Source organism: Spinacia oleracea, chromosome 5, assembly GCF_020520425.1.
Source record: "Spinacia oleracea cultivar Varoflay chromosome 5, BTI_SOV_V1, whole genome shotgun sequence".
Classification (NCBI taxonomy): domain Eukaryota; kingdom Viridiplantae; phylum Streptophyta; class Magnoliopsida; order Caryophyllales; family Amaranthaceae; genus Spinacia; species Spinacia oleracea.
This window is the reverse complement of record NC_079491.1, coordinates 71920425-71935476: the sequence shown is the minus strand read 5'-3', so window position 1 is coordinate 71935476 and position 15052 is coordinate 71920425.

The following is a 15052-nucleotide window of genomic DNA, read 5'->3' as shown; positions in this document are numbered from 1 at the left end:
TTTGTACTCGGTTTTACGGGTCGGGGCCCGACATGCTCGGTTTTATGGTCAACGCCTGATTTTGTATTGCTTAGTGTCATTTCGATTGGATACGACCTTGCAAAGCCAATGGAGAGGTACATTCGGTGAGATTGTGTTTGAATTTTGAATATGATTTTTGGAAATTGAATTTTGTACCGAGTTCCGAAATGGGAACGGGCTCGGGGATTGGACATTGGATTTTGGATTTCTGAATATATCTTAGAAATTGGGACTTCCGCACGGGGTTGCACCAACCACCTAGCAAGGATAATAGTCTCGTCATCATCCTATTAGGGGAGACACAAATTAGGTGTCTACAGAAACCCCCACTTTGACTGAGCGTTCAGATAGGAAAGCGAAAAATAAAGTTTTCGAATAGGGACGGATAATGGTCAAGATACTCTGCAATCAATCCCACTCTTTGTACGCCGGTACCTACATAAGACAAGTGTTAGAAAAAAGGATAGAGTCTACCTCGGTGCGGCTTGACGACTCTGATTCTTGTATTTGTATTTCCTTCCCGCTCCTGGCATAGAACGGAGCTTGGCATCGAATGTTTTGAATCTTGAATTTCAAACTTTGAATATTGAATTTTGAATCTTGAATTTTGAATTTTGAACTTTGAACTTTGAATTTTGAATTTTGAATTTTGAATACCCGGGGTTAATCCGCTGGGGTTTAGTACTTGCTTCGAATGCCGTCTGAGGCTTGAGCTGCCGGGGAATATATTCAATGGGGAAAGGAGCTTTTTATTGACCCCTGGGTTTTAAAAATTTTGTTAACTTTCCCGGAGCTTGGGTCCGCTGGGAGTAGAATGCTTAAATCTGCATATTTTTCCGACTTCGTATGCTTGTGATATTCATCTGTTGATGCCGGTAGAACAGACGTATACTAGTATTTGTCGGAAGGTAGTATGATTTGACATTTGATGCCTGGTGTAGAAAACTGTAGCAACAAAGTACGCACAATCAGCACAGATGATCACGCCTAGATTCTCCACACATGGATCAGGGCCTGCGCCTGGCGCAAGGGCCAGCGCCATGGGCCGAGCTTGAGTATATAAGGCCCCCGCCGTGCTCTTGCAGGAGCACTTTAATTTGCTTCTTGTTTTTGCCTCAAAGTTCGATTGCTCTCTCCCTTTGGTTTTGATGTTCTTGTCTTGCCTCTACCTTTGTCCATGTAAGTATTTCAAGTTTTGTTTTATGAAATTACGTTAGGATTGCATGAAGGGTAGATTTTTGTACTTGAAATGTTCTTGCACTTGTTGATGTTGTACTTGTATAGTAGTGGGCTTCTTGTATCTTGTATGAATAAAACTGTTTGATAGCCATCTTGAACTTGAACTATTGGAACTTTGTAGGATTTGAAATCGAACTTTTGCATTTTTAATTTTGTACTTAGCATTTGTAGATAATGACTTCACTGGTAACGTTGGTAGGCCTTGTGAAAGAATAGGCTTGGATAGCCTAGACGTTGGTGTAGAACTTTAATACTTGCTTGAGCATGGATAGCCTAGGCGTTGGGGTAGAAATTGAAGACCTGCTTTGGCATGGATAGCCTAGGCGTTGGTGTAGAACTTGTATACTCCCTTGAACAAGAGGTCCCTGGCTAAACCTGTATGGCCACTAGGGATTTTGAGACTCTTGAATTTTGTAAGGGCTAGTGTAAGATAGCCCTCAGACTTGGATGTGGAGTTTTGTATTTCAAATGCTTTAGAATGCCTCGTCATGCTCGGAGGAAGCTTGCCGAATGCTCGAGTAGCTGAGCGGCCATGGAAGATGCTTCGGATAATGAAACTGCTGAGGCAAAGCCACTGTCTGCTTGGATGGTTCTGAAGGGAAGAGCTGTTTTTGACCGTCAAGGCTGGCAGCCCACGGATCTTGTATTCCACCCGAGACATCACTTGTCCCAGCTGCCACGCACTAGCTTGGTAGGCCTTGTATTCAGCTTTTGAACTTGCTACTTGAATTTGTATAGGTTTGTATTGATTCGCCCCTTTTTTGTAGACTGATAGGGAAGGGATCCGAGTGTTCTGGTCTTTGGAGGAGCTCCGGACTGTCTTTCTGACCATTTTTGGAGTCCAGGAGACCCGCGTGATTTGGGATCAGACTGGTGTTGGTCCTTTCTGGGAGGTGACGAGAGGCTTTAGAGGACTGGTGGGCGTCAAAGCCCTGACACAGGCCTTGCTAGAGTTGTGGTGGGACACCACTGATACATTCGACATGAGCTTGGGGGAGATCACAATCACTCCCTCGAGTTTGCCATGATTACTGGCCTCCCATTTTCTAAGAGGGAAGTTATTTTCGACACTGCCTTGAAATGGCATTATGATGGTGTCAGGGGCTGGATTGGCCCTGTGGTTGATTTGATCACTGATAGTGATTCCTCTGCTTCAGTGGAGGTGATTATGGCGTGGCTTCGCCTAGCTGGTATGACAGCGGAGCAGAGGGTTCGACTCTTCCTTTTGGCCCTTGTAGGTCGAGCGGTTGCCCCTGGTAGGAATAGCCGTGTGCTGTTGGGATTTCTGGGGTCTTTTAGAGACTTGCGGGTTATTTCGGGCCTCAGCTGGGGTAGCTTAGCGTATGGCCACCTTGTACGAGATGAAGAATGATTCGTGGACTGCCCAGGAGAGCTCGGTGAGGATAGCCGCCTTGTGGAGAGTGCTGGAGGTATTTGGGACTCCTTGTATTTTGTACTTTGTATGTTGTATTTTGTTTGCATAAGACTGACTGATGCCTTGTTTGGTTTTGAAGATCTGGATGTATTAGCATTTTCCCTGCTTGGCGCCCGATCGCCCTAGAGTTGCGGCTTACCCATTTGCTGCCTTTTGGGAAGGAGAGGTGCGCAGGAAGGTGACTTTGACGACCTTCGGCAGAGCTTTGCTGGTTTTGTCTTCCAGGGAGGTGCGTATTCATTTTGTAGGATCCTATCCCAATTTTATTTTGTATATTGACTAGGCTGCCTGTCCGGTAGGTGTCTTGGCGTTCCTTTTTGTGTGTACCCACGCCTGCTTCGGCTATGCGGGCTTTCTTCTTGTTTGGGTGACGGGTGTTGTTCCTAGGGCTTTATCTCCCCATGTGGTATCTGGGTGAGCGAGTGACTCATCAGCACAGTACTGGAGGTAGGCTTGTTCCTTTGGATCCTCCGGAGTCCATGTTGTTGAAGGCTGCCGATATTGCCCGAGTTTATGTGGAGGGCATGGAGGCAGGTGGTGATTCCATTAGTATTCCATGAGAGATTCTTGTAGACAAGAGGGCCAGCTACGGAGACTTCCTGTCGAGGCTTGCTCCACCAGTTTTCTTTGTGCCACCGGTGAGCTTTGGATTTAACTCTTGTATTATTGTATTTCTTGTACACTTGTATTATTGGAACTTGTATAGCTTGAACATTGTATGTGTGCTTCTAGGTCGAAGAGGTCGACCCAGAGGATGTCCCTTATGCTGACAGGGTCCTCTGTTATGTTGACTCGGATAGGGAACATGTTGAGTTTACTATTCTGATGGCCTCTCTTCCAGATCAGATGGCGTCTAATGCTCTTCCGGATCATTACACAACTGTAAGTGCGTTTTTATTTTTTGAAATTGGTTGTAATCTAGTATGTAGAAATTGATTTTGAATTTTGTATGTTTGTAGGTGCCTCGAAGGTGGATCGTTGGATGCTCTCTATTGATTCCTTGAAGAAGCATTGTATCAATCTGACCAGGAAGCTTGCAGGCAGATTTCTAGCTGTGAGTTTAATAGCTCTGATATGTTTGTATATTGAAACTTGTACATGGATATCTGATGCTTGAATTTTGGACTTTATATAGGAGCGTCGTCGGGACCGTACGGAGGATAGGGCTCCTTGGGCCAATGTCTCGATGGAGCAGACCGGGCAGAGGTTAGGTCGGGGCACGGACTTTGGTGTTGAGACTCGCCAGAGACACTCATATGTTGGCTGGGGAGATATTCCCTCTTCTTCGGCTAAGCCTGGCAGGTATTCGTATTCTTTTGGAGATGCGGGCGGTCAGATGCCTCTCATGACTCCTCTCGGCGGCCACTTAGGAGCGAGCAGTTCTCAGTCCTTGGGACCTGGCCATGGTACGATGTGTTGGGCTCAGTGGTACGAGCTGGAGAGGATGCGCCAGTTTCAGGACATGGAGATGCAGCGTCAGCTTGCTGCGACTCAGCATTCTTATCAGTTTCCTTCCCATCAGCAGTGACCTCAGCGGTTTTCCAGTACCCTACGCATTTCTGAGAAGGACCCAGCTATCCCCGAGACAGAGTTTGACCAGGAGCTGGAGAGGCACATGAGTCGGAACAAGAACAAGGAGCCTGTGATCGAGACAGTGGTCGAGGATGACTCGGACTGATCCTACATGGTAGCGAGTTCTAGTTTTGCCTCGGATGGGCTATTGTATGTGGATTTTTGTATGGATATTTTGTAGTTGTATTTATATTTGGATATTGTTTGGTTTTGTATTTGAATCTCGGATTTTGTGTTTTGAACTGGTATGGTTTGGATTTGTATGGTTTTGAACTTGTATGGTTTAAGCTTGTATGGTTTTGAATTGCATTTTGTATGCGTTGTGTGTGCATTTTGAAATTTGTGGCTATATGCATGCATGCAAAATGAAAAAACATTGCTCATTTTTTCTGGTGTATATACCCACTATAAGCCCCCACTTTGACTGAGTTTTTTTGGTTAGAAAAAGCGCAAGTGAAAGTATATTCGACGTTTGCTTATGCATATGCGGACTCGACTTAAGACGCCGATCTAGGACTAGAATGCTTGAATTTTGAATAAATGGACCCGAAATTGACCAGGGTGTTGATTCGAACTGCTTGAAATTACGCGGTTGCGGCTTTTGGAATATTCGGCCCAAATTATTGGAGCCGATTTGATTGTACAATGCCATGAAGAGGGGCGTACTGGATGCCATAAAGTGGGATGTTGAGCTTGTCCTTCTGGCAGGCCCTATGCTTCTTTGGTAACAACGAGGTATGTCCCCTCGCTGAATAGTTTAGTGCTATATTGAGCTGACCGATTATGATAGAGCCCTGTCTGCCTAGTGTGGAAGAACACTTCTTTTCAAATTTTGAGAGGTACTTAGGCCTCAAGCCCCCACTTTTGAGTGTTGTTGTATATGGTCGAGGGGTGGATTTGTCCCTCTTTATCATTTATTTTGCTGGAGTGGACATTCCCAAGGTCTACCACTTAAGGGCTTTGAGTTTTTATATCTTTGCTCGCTTTCTATTTTCGAAGCATGGGTTTGGCAATAGTGATTCCTCCATAATAGAGATTGTGGAGCAGTTTTCTTGTGGTAGAGACCCAATGTCGCTCGTGATTGGCGAGACACTGCTAGGTCTTGATCTGTTGAAATCAGACCCCTCTTCTATGCCATTGGGAAGCCCGGTGTTACTCCAAGTAAGGATCTGGAGTTTCTTGTATATTGAAATTTGTATTTGTATTTAGAACATTGAATATTGAATCGCTTTATTGTATTTTCCCCAAGATCTGGCTTATGGAGAGACTCATGTTGGTGGCACCACCAGAGAGACATGGCAAGCTATAATAGGAAGGGATTCACTGTGCGTCCCATGATGTATGGACGACTTTCACTAGATTAGTGGCGTTGTGCGCTTTCGGAGATTAGATCTTGTATCAGGTGGGTAATTCTGTGGTGCAGAATTGCTGCTATGAGACATGCACCTGGTTCTACTGTTTTGAGGGTGCCTAGCCTTTAGAGTTTAGTCTTCTACTCTCCTGCTCGAGTAATGAGACAATATGGCTTGAGGCAAGAGATTTTGGGTTGCGCCATGGAGTACCCGAAGCTTCTTGACTTGAGCACAGACCTCCTTGCACGGTGGAGGAGGTATTGGGTTGCCAAACCATTCTTGAATATTCAGTTCTCACCTGAGCCTGTTACTCTGTCTGCGCGTTATGTTGTATGGATGCGAGGTTCAAGACAAAGGGACATTTCTCTCTCAGAGCCTATGGGAGCAAGAAATTTTAGAGCTAAACGCCTGTGAGGGGGTCGAAAAAGCACGAGGCTAATGCGTGACCTCGTCCCTCGTGGGTGTGACGTTTCTTTTTGTCAAATCAAGTGTAATTGGATTTCTTGTGAGTTTACACCCAATTGACTAGTAATATAGGAGTCGCCATTCAGTTTTTAACGACAATGAGAAAAACTGACAAAACCCGGTTATCGTGACATAAAGGGAGTGCAATTATGTTTGACAACGACGGCCGTAGGTTCCCTTGTGATCCCTGGTGTGGGGATCTCTCAACATACACCCGCAAGGTAGAGATTGAGGGTTCGGGGGACTGTAACTACCGAGAGGAGTACTCGCTCTTCGATAACTCCAAAGGCAGGATATCCTTACTAGCTCAGCATAAATAATTGAAGGGACATGCGTTAACTATTAAACTAATCTGAGTTGATTTTAACAATATGCAACATATAATACTAGATCGATCGCGATTATCTGATTTAGATTGTTTTAAGGGACCTAGCATGATAATCCAATTTCCCAACATATTATCTTTATTAGGCGTTATAGAACAATCAGATTTGATTAGTTTAACAGTTCATAAAAGGGCGAGGAAAGCAATTAAATCATGGAAAGGGACACATTACGACGCACCCTTGAGAGGTGCGTCACGGTTCTTAGAAAACTAACCACTTTGACTTTGCTATTTCTCCTTTTATTTAACGAATCTCAAGTTACTGGACAGGATACGTTCTGTTCGATTTTTGGATCGATTGCGACAGAACGCGGGATCAATTTCGCAGCGTGAGGCTTAGGCTTAGGGGTTGGAGTCAATACTCAGAATATGAATTGTGTGTTTTTCACGTCGAATTTAGGGCTGTATTTATAGGGAAGAGTTCGTGGAAAGATAGATTTGTAGAGCTCTAATCCACAAAGAATTAGGAAAGAATACGTCCAACGTAATTTTCAGCGCCCAGGGCTGGGCTTTAAAGATTTCAGCGCCCAGCTCTGGGCGTTGAAAATGGGATCCAGGCAATTTCGGCGCCCAGGGCTGGGCGTTGAAAATGATGTTTGGGTCGAGTTCTTTGTCAAATTTGGACTCTTAGAATCCGGAGTGTTTGAGACTTATTCGAGTCTTTTAGTGCGTATTAACTTTATGACGGAATGCGTCTGGGCCCGTTACGAACTCTAGGCTCGTTAGGATTTTAATTAATACGTAACTCTTATTTTCGAATCATACTAGGAATAGGATTTCTCTTGCAAATTCCATCTCATTTAGGATTTATGTTGGAGTGCAACACCTAATTCTGACAGGTTTCTATCTTTTATGACTTGCCACTGTTAACAACTACCCATTACGGCAATTACTATTTTTAGCAGGTTTCCATAATTAGCAGGTTTCTAAAAATAGCAGGTTTCGGGTGAAATGAAAAGGGTGATTGAGATTCTTTATTTTATAAGAGATGCGTTGCCAAGTGGAGATTTATGTTCTCATCATCGAACCTTCCCTTTCGGGAATGGGGACAAAAGTAGGTGTCTACAGTTAGCCCCCACTTTGACTGAGTCTTGGAGTAAGACGACGGTCAAAGTATTAGACGGAGTGCGTCACACAAGCCATGGTGACCTGTTTTGCGAGGATCTCACGAGCCCCCGAGTGATAACATTTGACTTAACGGTCATCACTTGAAGTGTCGACATATCTCTCACGTGTCATTGGGATTTGTCAACGGATAGCATAGAAACTCCCTCACTTTGTCATTGGAAGTATCTAAAGAGGTGTAGAAACTCCCTCACTTTGTCATTGGAAGTAGCTACAGATGTTTTCGAAATCAAAGCTATAAAGTGTAGTTGGGCCTGGCCAAGCCCAATCGCGAGGTAAAATATTTTTAAAGATTCTCATTTTCAAGGTTAGCTAAACGAGAAAACCCCCTTGTTTTTATAGGACGTAAAACGAAGGAAAATCCAGCACGTCGCTCTTTTTTGGAAAAACGGAAAACCAATCCTTTAATTTTTGGAAAAAAGGAAAACTACTCACATCGTTCTTTTTTGGAAAAACGGAAAACCAACCCTTTATTAAAAAAGGGAAAACTACTCACATCGTTCTTTTTTGGAAAAACGGAAAACCAATCCTTTTTAAAAAAAAGGGAAACTACTCACATCGTTCTTTTTTGGAAAAACGGAAAACCAATCCTTTAAAAAAAGGGAAAGCTACTCACATCGTTCTTTTTTTTTTTGGAAAAACGGAAAACCAATCCTTTAAAAAAAAGGAAAAGCTACTCACATCGTTCTTTTTTGGAAAAACGGAAAACCAATCCTTTAAAAAAAGGGAAAGCTACTCACATCTTTCTTTTATTTTTGGAAAAACGGAAAACCAATCCTTTAAAAAAAGGGAAAACCAGAAAAAGTTATTGCTGCAGCAACTAAGGACCTGCGCGGTTAGTGACGCAGACCCCGCCGGCTAAAGATGGCGAGCCTGTTTTTTTTCTTGAAGATTTTATGTTTCGAAAACTGATGACCTGCGCGGCTAGTGACGCAGACCGCGCCCGCTGAAGGTGGGCGAGCCCTGTCCGCTAAGGGTGGACGCCCCGCTCGCTGGAGGTGAGCGAACCTGAATTCGTCTTTTTGATTTTGGATTCGCGTGCCGCGGTCTTGCCTGATTGAGGTGGACAAGTCCCTATTTCATTTTTTCTTGTGATTTCTCTTGAGAATTTCTTTTTATTCATTCTTGTAAGAGCGAATTCTTTCGAGGGATGCTCGGATTCAGTTACAACCTGAACGTGGGTTGACAACGTGCTTAGACGGACCATTGTCTCGTGGTCATCATCTTTCATGGTCTTGAGCTAGTCTTTACGGCTCAATTTTGCCACTACTTGGGTCCTTGATTAGAGGACTATGTATAAGCATCAACGGCGACCTTTGTCTTGAGGTCGTAATCCGGTTTTATCTTTTGAGGTTATCCAAACACGGGACTTCGTACAGCATAGTTTGGGAATATTGTTTTAACTTTGCATACTCTCTTTTGAAATATATATTTTCTTTCGAGCCCCCAAGCACTCGTGCTTGACGGTCATTTCTTGTCAAAGAGGTTCCTTGGGGATACGCATTCTGTAATGTCCTTGATCGTGTTTGGGATTGTGCTCGTAAGTGCGAGCGACCTTTGTAGTGGTGTGCTACTCTTAACAAAGCCGTGAGGTGCGACTTTCAGAAATTGGCAATTTTCGAGTCGAACGGATACAACAGGGCCCTATAGAAGTCAGGGGTCCTTTTTTTGGGTCTGGGATCATTTTCGGTGCCCATGCCTGGGCGTTAAAGATTTCGGAGCCCAGCTCTGGGCGCTGAAAATGATTTCTGGCGAGGTTTCTTGATGACACAGTTGGCCTCTTGTTCGTTCGTTTTCTTTTTTTTCTTTTCTTCTAGAGATTTTATTTTTGGAACGAACCGTTCATTTGAGATCACCGTTGATTGGTGAATAACAATTATTTCTCGAGAAACCGTAGCCGATTGGTGGACTACGGTGTTTGTCGTTTTTGGGCGATTATTTAAAGGGACTGTCATTCTTAAGGCGTGCAGTTATTGCAATAGTTGGGCGAGTCTATATGGCCCGAGGAACATACCTTGAGGCGTAAGATTTTGATCGCTCTTGTATATATTTTTTATTTTGAACGCGTTCGTGAATGTTCGATACTTAGAATGATGATATGTATGTGCGAACGAGCGTTCATAGAATGGCCGTTGTGTGCGGTCCATTAATCAGTTTGCTTGAATCATTTTTTTTGAGCAATGGCTGATTTTGAATAGTTTGCTTAGAAGCTTGATAGGGTTCAGGCCCATTCATGAAGTGGGCTCAAACTGTTAGGTTATGATACATATGACAATTCATAAATCATGCGGAAAAACCATAAAGCCAGGAATACATATTATTTACACATAATCATTTAGCATAGTTTAGATGCATACTCTTTGTTGCGTGCCTTCCCTAGCTGCGCCCGAACCGAACAAGAACAAGTCTTTAGGACTCCAAGTGTCGTCCCTCCGTAGATAGTCCACAGCACGTCCGGATCCGCCTTAAGATTGACCAACTAGAATCGCCCTTAAGGTACTATTATTTTCGGCACTTTTAGGCAATTGTGTGACTGAATTTTTCTCTCAAAAACTCACTTTGAATACTTGAAACTCGTTGTAAATATGTGACCCTAGGCACCTATTTATAGAGTTATGGAAAAGGATTTGGAATCCTATTAGGATACTAATTTATTTAATTATAATCCTACTAGGACTCTAATTAAATAAACTAAATTTTTTAGGATTAGATTTAATCATATGACGAATCCCGGTAGCCTTAGGATTCGAGTAACACACTTCGAGTAATACGCTAGCACCGCACGCAGGCCTTGCGGCCCACGCACAGCGCCAGCCCACTCGTCGCAGCCCCGCGCGCGCGCCCAATCTTCGGCTGGGCCTGGCTTTTGCGCTGGGCCTGGTCGTATGCTTGGCGTGTGGTTGTTGCGCTTGGCTTGCTGGGCGATGGCCCGGCTTCGTGCTGGGCCTTCGTCTGGCAGGCCTCGTCCGATGCTAATTCGTACGATGCGCTTCCGATTAAATTCTCGATTCCGGAATTCATTTCCGATACGAACAATATTTAATATTTCCGATTCCGGAATTAATTTCCGTTTCGAACAAATATTTAATATTTCCGTTTCCGGAACTATTTTCCGATTCCGATAATATTTCCGATTCTGACAATATTTCCGTTTCCGGCAATATTTCCGATTCCGGCAATATTTCCATTTCCGGTACGTACCATGTTTCCGTTTCAGGCAACATCTACGACTTGGATAATATTTATATTTCCGATACGATCCATATTTCCGTTTCCGGCAATATCATCGTTTCCGGAGTATTCATTTCTTGCCTGTGACGATCTTAGCTCCCACTGAAACCAAGATCCGTCGATTCCGAATATCCATAGATGGAGTATTTAATGCCATTAAATACTTGATCCGTTTACGTACTATTTGTGTGACCCTACGGGTTCAGTCAAGAGTAAGATGTGGATTAATATCATTAATTCCACTTGAACTGAAGCGGCCTCTAGCTAGGCATTCAGCTCACTTGATCTCACTGAATTATTAACTTGTTAATTAATACTGAACCGCATTTATTAGACTTAACATTGAATGCATACTTGGACCAAGGGCATTATTTCCTTCAGTCTCCCACTTGTCCTTAGGGACAAGTGTGCATTTCCTAATACCTTTGTCGCTAGATGCTTGCTCTTGAACATAAGGTAAGAGTTGTCATCCTTATTATGTCCAGAGGTGTTCCTCGGTTTCAGAGTTCAACTGATCAAATAAACAGATAATCATAGCCTATGATTCATCCGAGCACGGCCATGCATTTCACAGTTTCTAGCTCTCCGAGTGGCCTTGTACAACTTTTAAGCATCTCATCCCGATTTATGGGAGGATAATCCCAATCTTGCGATCTTGAGATTAGACTTCGTTTGATAGGTGATTACCTGAGCGTTGCCTTTATAGCCTCCTTTTACGGTGCGACGGTTGGTCAACGTCAAAGCAACCAGTTCTCAAACAAGTAATCTCAAATCACTCAGGTATTGAGGATTTAGTGTCTAATAATTTTAATGAAATTTACTTATGACAGATTTTCATCTCTTACAGTAAAGTTTCATAGGTCTTGTCCGATACTAGTCTTCCCAAAGTAAGTATCTATGCAAATGATTATGACATTGCCATGTCCACATAGTTCAAGAAACAGAACTACTAGTCATCTTGCATTCTAATCGTCTAACGTTTTCTATGCGTCCAATTTTATAGAAAACTCCGACTAGGGACCATTTTCAACCTTTGACATTCAAGTTCACTTGATAGACATTTCTTAGTCACAGGACTGGTCCTGACAGTCTATCTTGAATATATTGTCAAATTGAAGGGACTCATCATTTAATAAACCACAAATTAAATGGAAAAATGAATTCTTTTCATTTATTGTGAATGATTAACCAATAATGTTTTACAAAGATTTAAACTCTAAAACTTTAAAACATTAAACAAGGATATCAAAGCCATTCTCCAATATGCTTGATTCCCATAGCTGCAGTGTGCGAGTTGTGCTTCGCCTGCGGCAGAGATTTAGTCAATGGATCTGATATGTTGTCATCAGTTCCAATTTTTCTTATCTCGACTTCTTTTCTTTCAACGAACTCTCGTAGAAGGTGAAATCTACGAAGTACATGCTTGACTCTCTGGTGGTGTCTAGGCTCCTTTGCCTGTGCAATAGCTCAGTTATTATCACAATACAGGGCTATTGGTCCTTTAATGGAGGGGACTACACCAAGTTCACCTATGAACTTCCTTAGCCATATAGCTTCCTTTGCTGCTTCATGTGCAGCAATGTACTCCGCTTCAGTTGTAGAATCCGCAATGGTGCTTTGCTTAGCACTTTTCCAGCTTACTGCTCCTCCGTTGAGGCAGAAGACAAACCCAGACTGTGATCTGAAATCATCTTTGTCGGTTTGGAAACTTGCGTCCGTATAGCCTTTAACAATTAATTCATCATCTCCACCATAGACCAGGAAGTCATCTTTGTGCCTTTTCAGGTACTTCAGAATATTCTTGGCAGCAGTCCAATGCGCCTCTCCTGGGTCTGACTGGTATCTGCTCGTAGCACTGAGTGCGTACGCAACATCCGGGCGTGTGCATATCATAGCATACATTATTGAACCAATCAATGATTCATATGGAATCCCATTCATTCGTCTACGCTCATCAAGTGTTTTTGGGGACTGATTCTTGCTTAGAGTCATTCCATGAGACATGGGTAGGTAGCCTCGCTTGGAGTCCGCCATCTTGAACCTATCAAGCACCTTATTGATATAAGTGCTTTGACTAAGTCTAATCATCCTTTTAGATCTATCTCTGTAAATCTTGATGCCCAATATGTACTGTGCTTCTCCTAGATCTTTCATCGAAAAACATTTCCCAAGCCAAATCTTGACAGAGTTCAACATAGGAATGTCATTTCCGATAAGTAATATGTCATCGACATACAATACTAGGAAAGCAATTTTGCTCCCACTGACCTTCTTGTATACACAAGATTCGTCTGCGTTCTTGATGAAACCAAAGTCACTGACTGCTTCATCAAAACGTATATTCCAGCTCATGGATGCCTGCTTCAATCCGTAGATTGACTTCTTTAGCTTGCATACCTTTTTAGCATTCTTTGGGTCCTCAAAACCTTCAGGATGTGTCATAAACACAGTTTCTGTTAAAACGCCGTTTAAGAAAGCAGTTTTGACATCCATCTACCATATTTCGTAATCGTAATATGCAGCGATTGCTAACATTATCCGAATAGACTTTAGCATTGCAACTGGTGAAAAGGTTTCATCGTAATCCACACCGTGGACTTGCCTGTAACCTTTTGCAACCAATCTAGCTTTGAAAACTTCAAGTTTCCCATCCTTGTCCTTTTTCAGTTTGAAAACCCATTTGCTTCCAATGGCTTGGTAGCCATCTGGTAAATCGACCAAATCCCATACTTGGTTTTCAGACATGGAGTCTAATTCAGATTGCATGGCTTCTTGCCATTGCTTGGAGCTAGGGCTCGTCATAGCTTGTTTGTAAGTCGCAGGTTCATCACTTTCAAGTAATAGAACGTCATAGCTCTCGTTCGTCAAAATACCTATGTACCTTTCCGGTTGAGATCTATATCTTTGCGATCTATGCGGGGTAACATTTCTAGATTGACCATGATTCTCACCAGATTCTTCTAAAGATCTCTGAGTTTCATCCTGAATGTCATCTTGAGCATTCTCTAGAGTTTGTTGTTCGACTCGAATTTCTTCGAGGTCTACTTTTCTCCCACTTGTCATTTTGGAAATGTGATCTTTCTCCAAAAAGACACCATCTCGAGCAACAAACACCTTGTTCTCAGATGTATTGTAGAAGTAATACCCCTTTGTTTCCTTTGGATAGCCCACAAGGATACATTTGTCAGATTTTGGATGAAGTTTGTCTGAAATTAATCGTTTGACGTATACTTCACATCCCCAAATCTTCAGAAAAGACACATTTGGAGGCTCTCCAAACCATAATTCATATGGAGTCTTTTCGACAGCTTTAGACGGAGCTCTATTTATGGTGAGTGCAGCTGTATTTAGTGCATGTCCCCAAAATTCTAATGGAAGTTTGGCCTGACCCATCATTGACCTGACCATGTCTAGCAAAGTTCTGTTCCTCCGTTCCGACACACCGTTCCATTGTGGTGTTCCAGGAGGAGTCAATTCTGATAGAATTCCACATTCTTTCAGATGGTCATCAAATTCATAGCTCAGATATTCACCGCCTCTATCAGACCGCAGTGCCTTAATCTTCTTGCCTAATTGATTCTCTACTTCACTCTGAAATTCCTTGAATTTGTCAAAGGATTCAGACTTATGCTTCATTAGGTAGACATAACCATATCTACTGAAGTCATCAGTGAAAGTGATAAAGTAGCTGAAACCACCTCTAGCATTTGTACTCATTGGTCCACATACATCTGTATGGATTAAACCCAATAGTTCATTTGCTCTTTCTCCAACTTTAGAGAAAGTTTGCTTTGTCATTTTGCCAAGTAAACATGATTCGCATTTACCATAATCCTCTAAGTCAAATGGTTCTAGAATTCCTTCCTTTTGAAGTCATTCTAAGCGTTTCAAGTTTATATGGCCTAATCGACAATGCCACAGATAGGTGAGATCTGAATCATCCTTTTTGGCCTTTTTGGTATTTATGTTATATACTTGTTTGTCGTGATCTAATAAATAAAGTCCATTGACTAATCTAGCAGATCCATAAAACATCTCTTTAAAATAAAACGAACAACTATTGTCTTTTATTAAAAAGGAAAATCCCTTAGCATCTAAGCAAGAAACTGAAATGATGTTTTTAGTAAGACTTGGAACATGGAAACACTCTTCCAGTTCCAAAACTAGCCCGGAGGGCAACGACAAATAGTAAGTTCCTACAGCTAATGCAGCAATCCGTGCTCCATT